The following is a 13,525-nucleotide window of genomic DNA, read 5'->3' as shown; positions in this document are numbered from 1 at the left end:
AGCTTCTTTCCCAGAATCATTCCTGCAGCTAGTCTCTCATTTGCCACTTTGGCTTGTTCTTCAGTCAGCTTCCTCTAAAAAGGTTTTGGCTGATAATGAGAAAAACCTGCTTGCATCATCTTCGAACTTTCCTGCCCGCTTGTCTGATAACGCCTCCACTGCGTTCGAGTCATATGATTCTTTCCTTTGTAGTTTGGAGATATGTAATCTTTCCTCTTAGATCCACTATCAGTCCAAGAGCCTTCAGCATTTGCTCCAACACCTTGGATCTGCCATTCTGAACGTTTGCCTCCTCTGAAGTTAATGGGTTTTACCCACTTATCCTCAGGGACATCCGTCTTGGGGCGAAAAGTCTTTGGCTTTTCAAATAGCTTCCTGTATTCTCCAGCCCTTCGACCGCTGCTTTCTCCTGTATACATGAACTGACGATTCTTGCCTCGACGAGGGTCGAACCTCATTCTGTTTGCAGCATCAACGTTAAAAACAGCGTCACACCTTGGACATAACCCAACTTGAGAGTTGTTGTTGTGATATCTCTCAAGGAATTTCAGAAGACTCTCTTTTGGTTCAGGATACACCATGCTCAAGACTTTGCCATCAGTAGCACCGTCTTTCTTTTCGCCGAAACCATCAGTAGTCTCGACCATCATCACATCAGCAAGCTCAGTATAGTGAGCTTCTTCGACTTGCAAGGGATCAGTATCAACTTGCATTGATGACTTTGATTTTTCTCCAAACTGTAGCCTTCCTTCTTTCAAAGCCTTTTGCACCAAATCCCTGAAAAGGACACATTGAGAAGTCTTATGACCCAAGAAATTATGAAATTTACAAAATCCTCTTTTTTTCTTTTGTTCAAGGGGAGGATTTTAAGTCATAGGGGTACTATGATTTGCCCATCAATTACCAACAAATCAAATATCTCATCACATTTTGTTATATCAAACAAATACGTTTTATTAGAAAATTTCTCATTTTTACTCTCGATCGGATTTTTATCTTTTGAAGGCTTAAGTAATTTACAGATATAAGGTGGTCCTGGCTTCAATTCAACCACATTAACCTCTCCTTCCTCGTATTCACTATCACTATCAGAGTCGAACTCATTGGTAGTAACATAAGCTATCTTTTCTTTTTTATGATATTTGCTAACTCTGGCTTTTTCAGCTTTTAGCCTTTCGACTTGGCGTACCCTGTCTGCCAGTTGTGCCATATCCCTTAGATGTTGGGTATCTAATTTCTTCCTTATGGAATAATCTAACCCACCTGCAGCCATTTCGACTAACTCATACTCAGGGATTTGGGTGAAACATCTGGCTTTCAATAACCTAAAACGGTTTAGATAATCATCGACCGCTTCTGTACCCTTTCGCCTGACTCCGACTAATTCTTTCAAACTAATTTTCGACTGTCCCATATAAAACTGTTCATGGAACAATCGTTCTAACTGGTTCCATGAAAACAAAGATTGTGGAGGTAAGGTCGTAAACCAAGTAAAGGCATTTTTTGTTAAAGAACTTGGGAAATATTTCATCTTTAAATTTTCATTGTTTGCTAATTCTCCAGCTTCTGTCTAGAACTTAGCAATATGTTCGACTGTCGACTCGCCAGTCTCACCAGCAAATTTGGTAAATTTTGGGATTTTCCAACCCCTAGGCAATTCTGTTTGCCTTACATACTCTGACAATGGGGAAAGAAAATTAGGTCTATGCAAACCTACATTTATTCCATTCTAAACTAAAATTTGTTCGACTACATTAGAGATATTATTGTGTCCAACATTGACATCTTGCTGGATATTTCTAAGAACCTGATCAGCATCTTGATGCCTTTGTACTACTCTAGGGATCTCTTGCTCAATTTGGTCTCCATGTCTCGTAGTTTCGACTACTCTTACATTCGACCCTTGTGGAGTCGAAAGGTTTGGTTGTGGGGGCGCTCCAAAGAAATCTGCTATTCTGGCCATTTGTCCAGCCAATATTTCATAACTTTAGTTCGTATTGTTTTTCATGGGAGTAAAAACAGTTCCCATTTGTTGAGTAAGGGCATTCACCATTTCATGGTTGCTTTCGTCTATTTGTTGTCGGATTGACAACATTGACGTAGTACTTAGAGATGGCAAAGCCTGATTAATGTAACCTATGCCCATAGGTCGACCCCCTGGATTTGATGTGCTTGTTGCCATCATATTGTCGGAATATAATGAAGGATTCGTGTGCAAACCTTGCATCATAGAAGTGGGCATTCCAAACTGAGGGTTAAAACCTGGTGGAGGTATCATTCCTTGAAACGGCGGTCGTAATGGGTTAAACGGTGACCGTACATTCATTGGTGATGATACCAATGTTGCTGCCATCGATCCACCAGTACTTGTTGTTCTAACTGGGGATGAATTTGCAGCATTTTGTGATGTTGTTCCGGTTAGAACAACTCCTTGATTTCCAGAAAGGTCGGAATCATTTATATTAACTTCAGACATGTTAGTTAATTTTCGACCACTTCTTAGTATCATACATAACTTTTACACTAAACAAATATGAAACAAACAGCAATTGACGTGTCCCACTGGGCGTGCCAATTTGTTTACCCAGAAATATGGTAAACAATCGCTAGTTTCCTTTTTAAAGGTTGCTTTTGCGGAATCAACTAGAATATTCCAGGACTAATTGCTTTGATTTGTCTATTATGTGTATCTGGTCTGTATTAAATGCAGTAATAACCTTAAAGTAAAAGTACACACTGAAGTTTAAGACTTTAAAGTAAATGAAAACGATAAAATGCAGTAAATGTGCACTGAAAGTAATGCGTAATGTAAAATGATTGCATAAATTAAATTGGTATGCATACATACATTCCAAAGTTGCACTCGTCACTCATTTTTGCATAGAGATTTGAGTTTACTTGTGTTTTTGTAGAAAATGCGGACCCTAAACTGTTCATCTGGAACTTGCTTAAATAGTAAAAATACAATAACTACTACTAACGATCGACTGATCACTAGCCAACACGTGTCCTCGACATGCAGCGTCTCCGTCTGTGAGACTTCCACGCGTCCTTTAGAAACTGCTGAAAACTGTTTGAAACTGCTTCCTTTGACTTCTTATGTCTTCCGACTTCAAAACTATATTTGGCAAAATGCCTAAGTTTTCTGCATACATTAGTCGACCATGCATGGCAAATTTACCAATTTTAGTCGAACCACCCTTGGCAATGATGGCATTTTTAGTCGAACAGTAGTCTTGACTAAGAAAGCCTCTTAATCAGACTGCTTTGCCTTAGACTATTTAATAATCTCATATATCTTAGAGACTATTTACCATTATTAGCAAGTCGAAATCTTAGGGTAACAGCACCAAGCAGACCTTAAAGGTTTGGGAGAAGTTTTTCTAGAGAGAGGAGAAAGCAAAAATATGTTACAATTTAGAAGATTTTCTAGAGAGAAAAGAGAGCAAAATAGGTTACAATTTGATCAAATCATTTGTGTGAAATTATTTATAAAGAAAAAATAGGTTATTTTTATAACCATAGATGAGAAGGTTCATAAAACTACATCAAAAAGCATGTTATTTAATCGAAAAGATGAAAAAAAGTGTAAATACTTTGTTTGATAAAGAAATGTACCTATGCATTGTCATATTTGGAACCTTCATTACTTTTGCTACAAAGAAATAATTTGGAACCTTCATACAATAAAGGTTCCAAATATGACAATGTATAGGTACATTTCTTTATCCAACAAAGTATTTACACTTTTTTTAATAAATAAAATAATTTATTATTAAATATTATATATATATATATATATATATATATATATATATATATATATATATATATATATTATATATAATAAAAAAATGAATAGTTTAAAATGTTATATTAAAAAATATATAAAAAAATAAAAAAATTTACATAAATAAATACAAAATAAAATTAGAATAAAAAACAAAAAATTGCAATGATCATAATTTTTATTAAATAAAAAAATAAAAATAATAATTTGAAGGTGAAAAATAATTATAATAATTTGATGAAAATAATAGGAAAAAATCACAAAAAGAAAAGCAAGAACACGAAAGAAAATCATAATTTTTAAATAATAAAATAAAACTGAGAATATTTTAGGAAATATATTAATTTATTAAATATCAAAACTCACATTCCCCCATCCCCTTGGAATCCCCTCGTTTGGAGAGTGTGATTTAGAGAGATTTTGTTCCCTCCCTTCCTCTCTCCTTCTAAAATTTGAACCAAACACATTTTATTATAAATATTTTCTCCATTCCCATCCATCTACTTCGAACCAAACACACCTTTAAAGTCTCGCCCGAATGACTCATTAAAATCTTGCCTCAGGGACTCGACTTAAAGTTTCATGAGGAATATAAGTGAAATTACTTCATCTTTTACAAGACCTTGTGTTTGAGGAACTCTATTGGGATTCCAAAAAGGCAAATAAAAGTATGGCAAGGTTATTTGGGGGGAGTGCGTAGTTTACCTCATTCACCACCCATAGTTGAGGGTGTAGTTGTCCATTTATCACAGTGTACACACATTGATTATAACACACACCTAATGTTGGGTTTGGGTCAAACCACTCATAGTTGATGGGAGCAACATGGGGGCTAAATGTGTCTTTGAGGTATCAATGGTATATGAGTTTAGTGAATAGGAAATAACCACGTTCCCTATAAAAATAAGGGTACTTGCAGTTCATGCTTCTAAGAGGGGGGTAGTACAATCGCTCCTAAGAGGGGGTAGTACAATTGCTCCTTAAACATAGGGATCCATGCATAATAAACCTCTACAAATACCTCAACCACAAGGTTGATAGGAATTTAATTCACTCAAAAATCACATAAATACAAAGCTTCTCACCATCCCCTCGTGATCCTTGTTCTAACATCAACATGAACAATCCTAAAACCGTCGGACAACCATAAACCATTAGGAGTTGTCACTCATAGTATTTTTATAAAGTACAAAATCATAGAAACTCTTGAACGACTTTTGAAATTACATTAGTCTCTGTGGAGACTATAATCCTAAATACTTACTTTTATTGCTACGACAACACCTCAATGAGCAGAAGTCACATGATCTCGTTGAATTTATCATCTAACGATCTAATAGAGACCTTAACAAGCCTATTGAATCATTGCAAGGGATAATAAAATTGTAAGACCAAGCATAAAATACAAGAATCATGTTATACTATTGATTTGTAAATAGATTAATTAATTTAATATAAGGTTTTTGAATGGTTAGTTTATCAAAATTTATAATATTATAAATGAGTAAGAGATGAATTTAACTTGATTTCAACCTTAAAATACTTATTTGAAAATAGCTATTGAATTTCTTTATTAAGTTGTTACAAATAAAATCTTTTCTAGTATTCAAGTTTGAATTCATTGGTGAGAAAATGTTTAACCTGACAAGGACTCATTCAATTCTCTTTTATAAGCAAGTTTTAAAATATATATATATATATATATATATATATATATATATATATATATATATATATATATATATATATATATATATATATATATATATATATATATATTTCAAATACATCATTTATTCAATTAACTTAAAAAATCAAATTTTATTTATAAAAGAGAATGGAGAGGGTATTTTATTAGCCTCCATAGGCTTACAAACTATATATTCTTAGCCTTAGCAGACGTACACAATCCATATGCTATATATTCTTAGTTTAAAAGCATATACTTGAGGAAGTTACGTAGTAGGATATTGTTTCGGTTTTGAAAAGATTGTCACAGAGTAAGTTATCGGTTGAGTCGCAAAACAATACGCTTTTTTTAAGACATTTCGCGGTACTGTCAAAATTATGCAAAGCAGTTCTTAATAACCACGACGCCTCCAAGATAAAACAACACGTTCAAAAGTTACGATTATCACTTGCACTGTGATGAACAATTCAAAAAGATACACCTTCAAATGGTATAACAACCATCATAGTATCTGGAATTAATCCAGTCGAAAACAGAAAAGAAAATGTTTAGATGAAGCAGAGTAGGGAGAGAGCAGAGAGAATTTGAATGTGAATGCTGGAGTAAGTTGCGAATGAACTAAAGAACTTTATTTAAAGGCAAAGGATCCAACTGGGTGGATTAAAAACGTGGGAGAAAATCGTGGGAGAGTGAAACCAGCCCAGTCAAAACTAACCGTTTTTCACCTGGTCGGCAAGTCACACGTAGGACTCTTGGTGGGCAAGTAAACTAGTCAAAATTAGGTTAAGACTTGGTCTGAGTAGGACAGGTCACCATTTCGTAATTAATTTATATTAAATATTAATTTATTTTCTACTATTAAATAATAATAATTAATTTCCAACGAATTAATTAATCAATGATAATTAATTTCCACTAATTCGGGTATCAAAAAATTAATTCATCTAGATTGGACCGGATAGAACCGAGTCGGCCGACCAGACATACGGCGGCGGAGTCGGTCGGCCAACTCCAAGTTAACATCATACCCAGATTTCCAACAATCCCCCACTTGAATTTAAAATGTGATTTTAGAAGTACGTCACTTTTCCAAAACTGTGTATAAACAAAGGTGTCTACGACTTGAACCTTTGCGTAGCAAGTAGGATTCCAATTCAACAAGAGTGACACTATTGTCTTGAACTCTATCTCAGACATCAGACTCCCGCACAACCTTTTCTTAAGGTGTATTCTTAATAACCCGTGCTTTTAATGACCCTTCAAGATGGAGCTATGCGCCTTCAACAAGTAGAGAACAACTCCCTCATGAATGAGCGTTTGACCACAATGTCTAACCAGATTATGGAGCAAAGTGCTCAATTCTCATCCTACTCGACTCTTCAAGATGAACGCTACAACACTCTGTATGGGATGATGGAGTCTCAGGCTACAAACTTCACAAACTTCGCCAACAACTTCAACTCCTTCACCACAAGCTACATGAACCAGTTCAATCCACCTCCAAATTCCTCAACTCAAGATGGGAATGACAATGAACAAGTTTAATGTTGTGTCTTTTGTTATTTTTTTGCATAATGTGTGAACCTTACTTTGTTTTGTTGCGTTGTGTTTTCTGCATCCGTATTCTATTATGGCATACTATGTGTTTGCTTTGTTGTAAGTGTGAGTGTGTTTTATGCTCACGAACTTGGATGTGTTATTTATGTTATTTCCCGTTATTTCATTCTCTAACTTCTGTTTATGTGATTGATAGTTAGACAATGATTATTAAATGCAATATTGGTACTGACATAAACTAAAATGAATTATATTTCTCTAATTTCTCGATTGCCACATCTTCTTTTTGATGTTGTCAAAGGGGGGAGAGAGAGAAAGAGAGAGCAAGTCAAGAAGTTAAAGCAAATAGAAAAAGGAAGTACACCAAGATAGGGGGAGATTCTATCAAAATCACCATACGGGCGCCTAATGTTTGTGAAAGAGTATGCATCAAGAAAGAAGGTGAAATCCTTGACTTCTAAAGAAACAAGTTTTGTCATCATCAAAAAGGGGGAGTATGTTAGTGCAAGGTGTGTTTTAAGTGATGTCGAAACTTGCTACTAAAGATTGGATGTGTCTCAAGTTAACCATACAAAATAGGAAGCTTCAATATACTAAAAGCCAGTAAATTTGAAAGTTCCAAGCTCACAGGTCGACCTACACAGGGTGTGAGTCGACTCACACAATGAAAGACTCACTCTACTGGGTTTTGAGGTCTTCAGGTCGACCTATAAGAACCTCAGGTCGACGCATGGAACTTTGGGTAAATCTCGGGTTTAATCAGGTCGACTCATTCTGGAATGCTTGTTGGGTCAGCATGCATCGACGCATGGCCCTGTTTAGGTCGACGCATGGATAATTGAGGAAATCTTGGGTTTGAACAGGTCGACCCTCAGGTCAACTCATGCAAGTAATAGGTCGACGCACATGTTGCTTCGAATCTCATAATTTCTGCTGTTTGTTTTGCTGCTGTTGTTCTTTGAATAAAAGGAAATCATTGTAGTTGGTCACAATAACAAGAAAAGTGAAAGATATACACGAGGCTCTTATCATCTTCAACCTCTTACTCATCCATTGACAACTACACATAACAATTCTTGTCAATCATGATGAGAAGCGTGTGTTGATAACGTTCGACGGTAGATTCAGTTCTTGTTCAGGTTAAGAGATTGTGGGTTTTTCTTGAATAAAACCTTAGGGTTTTGTCCTCCAAGATCAAGTGTGATTTGGGGGTTTTTGACGATCGCTTCGTTTCACAAGTATCTGACTGTGCTTAAGGGTTTGAGGGATATGTGATTCGCTCAACAAGCTAGCAGCAACTGGAGAATAGGAAAGGAAGGATCGGCACTACAACGCGCAAGGCTTTTAAAAGCGCTTTTTTTGGCCTTTAACAGCGCTTTAAAGCGCTGCCAAAGCCAGCGCTGGCATAGGCTACGAAAGCGCTTTTAAAAGCGCTCTGGTAGGCCCCCCTATAAGAGTGCTTTTCTGGAAAAAGCGCTCTTGTAGGCCCCCCTTTAAGAGCGCTTTTCAAGAAAAAGCGCTCTGGTAGGCACCCCTATAAGAGCGCTTTTTTCAAAAGCGCTTTCGTATGTTGCGTTTTTTTTTTTATGCTTTTTATTATTTCTAAACCTGCACTTTTGGCAGCAATATTTTAGAACCTGTAATTTACTATTTTTTGGCAGTATTTTTTCATGAACCTATAATTTATCATTTCAAATCGATAAATACCATTATAATCGATATCGATTATATACAAAAAAGTATTATATTATATACCATTAATGTAAATCAAAATACATATATACATATTTATAAACCAAAACAACTAAACCAATTCACATATTTCTAAACCAAAACAACTAAATGGGAAACAACTTCCGAGTTCTTATGCAACCAATGTACGCTTCCTGTATTATCTGGAGCTATGTTGTATTGATGCTTTAGTGGAGAACCAGTAGTCACCTGAGCTATGTTGTATTGTGTCACAGAATATGAATCAAATAACTGTACCCCGAACGATCCTGCCACAGAAGACTTAGCTTCGGGGTACATTACTTGATTCTTATTCTGTGGAACATAATCGGCAGGGGCACATTGTGTTCTATCCTTTACCAGTCCATCCACTGTTTGAAGCTCAACCTACAATAGAAAAACGTGATTATTTACACAACATTCACATTCTCAATATTTTCTCTATCAACCAAAAATTTCCTCATCTCCGAACAAAAGACAAAATAGTTAATAAAAATAGTGCTATACCAGAACAGAAACCAATTTATAAGAAATCAATTAACAACCACATGCACATAAAAATAGTTTTTGATAAAAGAACAAGTCAATTGAGCCAACAACCAAAAACCCTAAAAAAAATCAGCCGTAGAGCCGTAGAGCCAACAACCAAAAACCCTAAAAAAAATTCTGTTCATCATCTTCGAAAAACCTCTCCAGAAACTGTAAATACATTGTTCATATTCATCCAACAACAATCACAATACACAGCCGCAAACACTAACCAAAACCCTAATTGTTCATCTTTCTCATACACGCAAACCATTCATCAGAAACAAAACCATTCACAAATCATCATCAAACATAACCAGACAAACATTCATCAAACCCAAACATTTGTTCATCACTTTCCTAATCAAACAAACCCTTCAGAAATTTGAGAGAGGAAGAGAGAATAAGAAATAAACTCAGAAAGGTCTCACCCGGTTTTGGTTTGTAGATTCAGAATCGAAACCGAACTCAGCAACAACACGAACCTCAACTCACCATAAACTCGTGTGTTTTGGATCTGAAAGGAAGAAGAACGACGGAGGTTGCTCGTGGTGGCTGGCGACGGAGGGACGAACGGTGGTGGCTGGCGACGGAGGGACGAACGGTGGTGGCTGGCGACGGAGGGACGAACGGTGGTGGCTGTGGCTGGCGACGACGGAGGGTTTTTCGGTTGCAGAGAAAGTGAGAAACAGTAATAAAAAGAAAACGAAAGAGAGAAAGTGAGAAAGTGAAAGCGTGTTTTTGTTTTTAACTTTTACTAATAAAGGCTACTAAAGCGCTTCTGAAAAGCGCTCTCATAGCCTGGTCTATACCAGCGGTTTTTAGCAAAAAGCGCTCTCATTAAACCCCCCTATAGCAGCACTTTGAAAAGCGCTCTCATACCCCCCCCCCTTACCAAAGCGCTTTTCAAAAGCGCTCTCATACCCCCCCCCCCTTACCAAAGCGCTTTTCAAAAGCGCTCTCATACACCCCCCCTACCACAGCGCTTTTCAGAAGCGCTCTCATACCCCCCCCCCCCTTTAAGAGCGCTTTTTTAGCGTGTTTTTTTATTTTGTTTTTAGTGCAACCTATAAGAGCGCTTTTTACTAGAAGCGCTTTAGTAGGGGTGCTGTTAAAGATTAAATTTGGCGTAGTGCGGGGTCGAGATTCATCGGAATCGTCGACAATCACTTGGTTCTACTTGAATCAAGGGAAAAGAAGTGTTTAGATTCAATTTTATTGCACTATTGTAATTGGTAATCGGTAAACTCTTCTCTTGTTAATACAATTTGCATTTAATACATACTATCCTAATTCCATTTGGAGTTAGGGGCAGACATACCCTACGCGAGGACGACAAGGGGAACTGCCTACACAAATATTGTGTTCTTTACTGTTTTTCGATTTATCTTTTCGTATTTGTTTGTGGCAAAATTCATATTTGAGCAAAAGTTGAAACTTGGTGAAAAGCGTTCACCAAGTGTTCGATAAAATTCCAAACGTAACTTTTGCCAAGTTTTTTGTTAAACAGTTAATTGTGAGTAATTACATATTGTGTGTAGATTAACAAATTGGTAATTCCGTCGAAGTGCATAATTTGTTTCATTAATTTTTTCATCTGGTTTTGCTCACGCATATCGGGCATCCAATAGCTTGGTCGTTTTAGACGATTTGTTTATTTCCGGGACAACAAAGTTGATTTCTCTACAAAATTAGAGACATATATATTAGTAAGTAAGATTTTGTAACGTAATGCAGTTTGGTTTAGTTTAGTTCGGATTGCAAAATACAAACCGCAAGCCGAACTGAACCGTGCGGTTCAGTTAGAAAATGACCCAAACACATAAATGTAGTTTTTTATCGTTTCAATTTGGTTCAGTTTAATTTTACAGTTTTCTATTAGGTCAGTTCGGTTATTAACATCCCTATTTATAATTATGAGTAAATGGAAAGAAGGTTTTGTGTATCATTTAAATTTTATATATATATAACATATTTTTAGTATTGAAGTTCTAAAATTGGAAACCACATGCATCTAAGCACAAGCAAAGTGTTTTTCTAGCAAAATTTAACGAAAAGCCCAATCAAACTTAGCGGGGTCTAAAAGAAAAGCCCAACCGAACTCTTTAAAACCCTAACCCTCACTTTTATATTGGCGTAACAGCTAGCCGCAAGAGTTCATCCTCTCTAGTCTAAACCTAGATCATTCTATCCCTCTTGAATTTCTGCGTTATTTTCATTTATTCTAAACATGTTTTGATTTTTGTTATCTGAAACAGAAATTGGACGGTGACGATTGTGATAGGTCTCGTTCGTCGTAACTGGTCTAATCGACCTTGCCGACCATCCTGTAATATCACCACCCATATTCTGAGTCCATCTTTTCAATCGCAGAAACTACTTTCAATTGAATATTTTTCTATTTTATTTTTTAGCCTCTAATTATATGTTGCTTGTTAGGTTTGATTTAAATTCGTTTATTTGGCCAATGATTAAACTATTTTTAATAGACAAGCATATGTCTGAAGTTTTCTGTGTAGACTATCTAATCTTCTCAATGAGGCCAATTATCAATGAATCAATTTTTTCAATTATGGCATGATCGCCTCATATTACTCAAAACTTGTTATTACCCATTGAACCTATTTCATGGGATCTCCAGTCTTTTAGGTCGGTTTACCATCATGATCAACTCATATTCCTATAGGCATTAGTCTCATCTTATATGATGTATTATAGACTTTCTCTCTAGCTAATCCTTTCGTCAAAGGATCCGCTAAATTTTCATCAGTGCGTACATGATCCACTCTTACAACTCCTTCAGAGATACAGTCTCTAACAGTGTTGTGCTTTCTTCTAATTTGACGTCTTTTACCATTATAAAAACGGTTCTCAATTTTTGCAATAGTTGCGGTACTATCGCAGTGGATCAACACAACTGGCATAGGTTTTTCCCATAAGGGAATCTCAGCTAGCAAACATCTTAACCAACTTACTTCTTCACTAGCATTTGCTAATGCTATCATTTCAAACTCCATCGTGGACTGAGCCAGGATAGTCTGTTTCTTTGATTTCCAAGATACAGCTCCTCCAGCTATATTGAATACATAACCACTAGTAGCTTTGGTATCATTTGATAAGGTATTCCAATCTGCATCACTATATCCTTTAAGTACAGTAGGAAATCTCTAATAATGCAAACCTAGGTTTATTTTCTTTTTAAGGTATCACATGACTCGTTCAATAGCTTGCCAATGCTCTTTACTCGGTCTAATCGTAAACCTGCACAACAATCCTACGATATATGAAATGTCCGGTCTAGTACAATCAGTGGCATACCTAAGACTGCCAATGATGCTTGCATATTCTGTCTGTCTAACACTTTCACCAATGTTCTTAAATAGTTTTATGCTTGGATCATATGGTGTGGTTGTTGGTTTACAGTCAAAGTAGTTATATTTCTTTAAGATTTTTTCCACATAATGTGATTGATCCGCAAAGAGAAGAAAATGTGTGGTTCAGTGTGGTTCGGTTGGTTTTCAAAAATAAAATCGAACCAAACCAAATCAAACTAATGCGATTTGGGTTGGTTTGGTTGGTTCGATTTTTTACAAAAATTTATCGAACCATACATACACATATAGAGAAAAATATAATGTTGTGTTTAATAGTTCATACATTACCATAAAAAAAGTTTATAATTGTCAAAATAAGTTTATAATTTGATACATAAAATGCGTCTTACAATTTTATCTTGATTTTAAAGAATGATTACACGAAATTGCATTCGTAAATAAATTATATAAATAATACGATAAAATATATTTTGTCAAATTAGTATTTATAAATGAATAAAATTTTGCTTTTTGATGTTATATAATTTAAAATAAATATCATACAAAGAATATGATAAAATATACACATAATATACATAATACTAGTTGATTTCTCTACAAAATTAGAGACATATATATTAGTTAGTAAGATTTTGTAACGTAATGCGGTTTGGTTTAATTTAGTTTGGTTTACAAAATACAAACCGCAAATCGAACTGAACCGTGCGGTTCTGTTAGAAAATGACCAAACACATAAATGCGGTTTTTTACAGTTTTAATTTGATTCTATTCGATTTTACGATTTTCTATTAGGTCGGTTTGGTTTTTAACATCCCTATTTATAAAATTGGAAACCACATGCATATAAGCACAAGCAAAGTGTTTTTCTAGCAAAATTTAACGAAAAGCCCAATC

The 13,525-nt window shown here is 35.5% G+C and overlaps 1 non-coding gene across 1 annotated transcript; it reads left to right on the top strand.

The window, feature by feature from the left end:
• Positions 1–11,559: 11,559 nt before the first annotated feature.
• LOC131645479 (small nucleolar RNA Z43) lies at positions 11,560–11,653 on the top strand. Its single transcript, XR_009297098.1, has one exon. It is a non-coding gene; the product is annotated as a small nucleolar RNA Z43 (small nucleolar RNA).
• Positions 11,654–13,525: the final 1,872 nt, after the last annotated feature.

The sequence above is a fragment of the Vicia villosa genome, linkage group LG1 (assembly GCF_029867415.1).
Source record: "Vicia villosa cultivar HV-30 ecotype Madison, WI linkage group LG1, Vvil1.0, whole genome shotgun sequence".
Lineage (NCBI taxonomy): Eukaryota > Viridiplantae > Streptophyta > Magnoliopsida > Fabales > Fabaceae > Vicia > Vicia villosa.
Note: the sequence above shows the minus strand (reverse complement) of the source record. Positions and strands in the feature narration are given on the sequence as shown.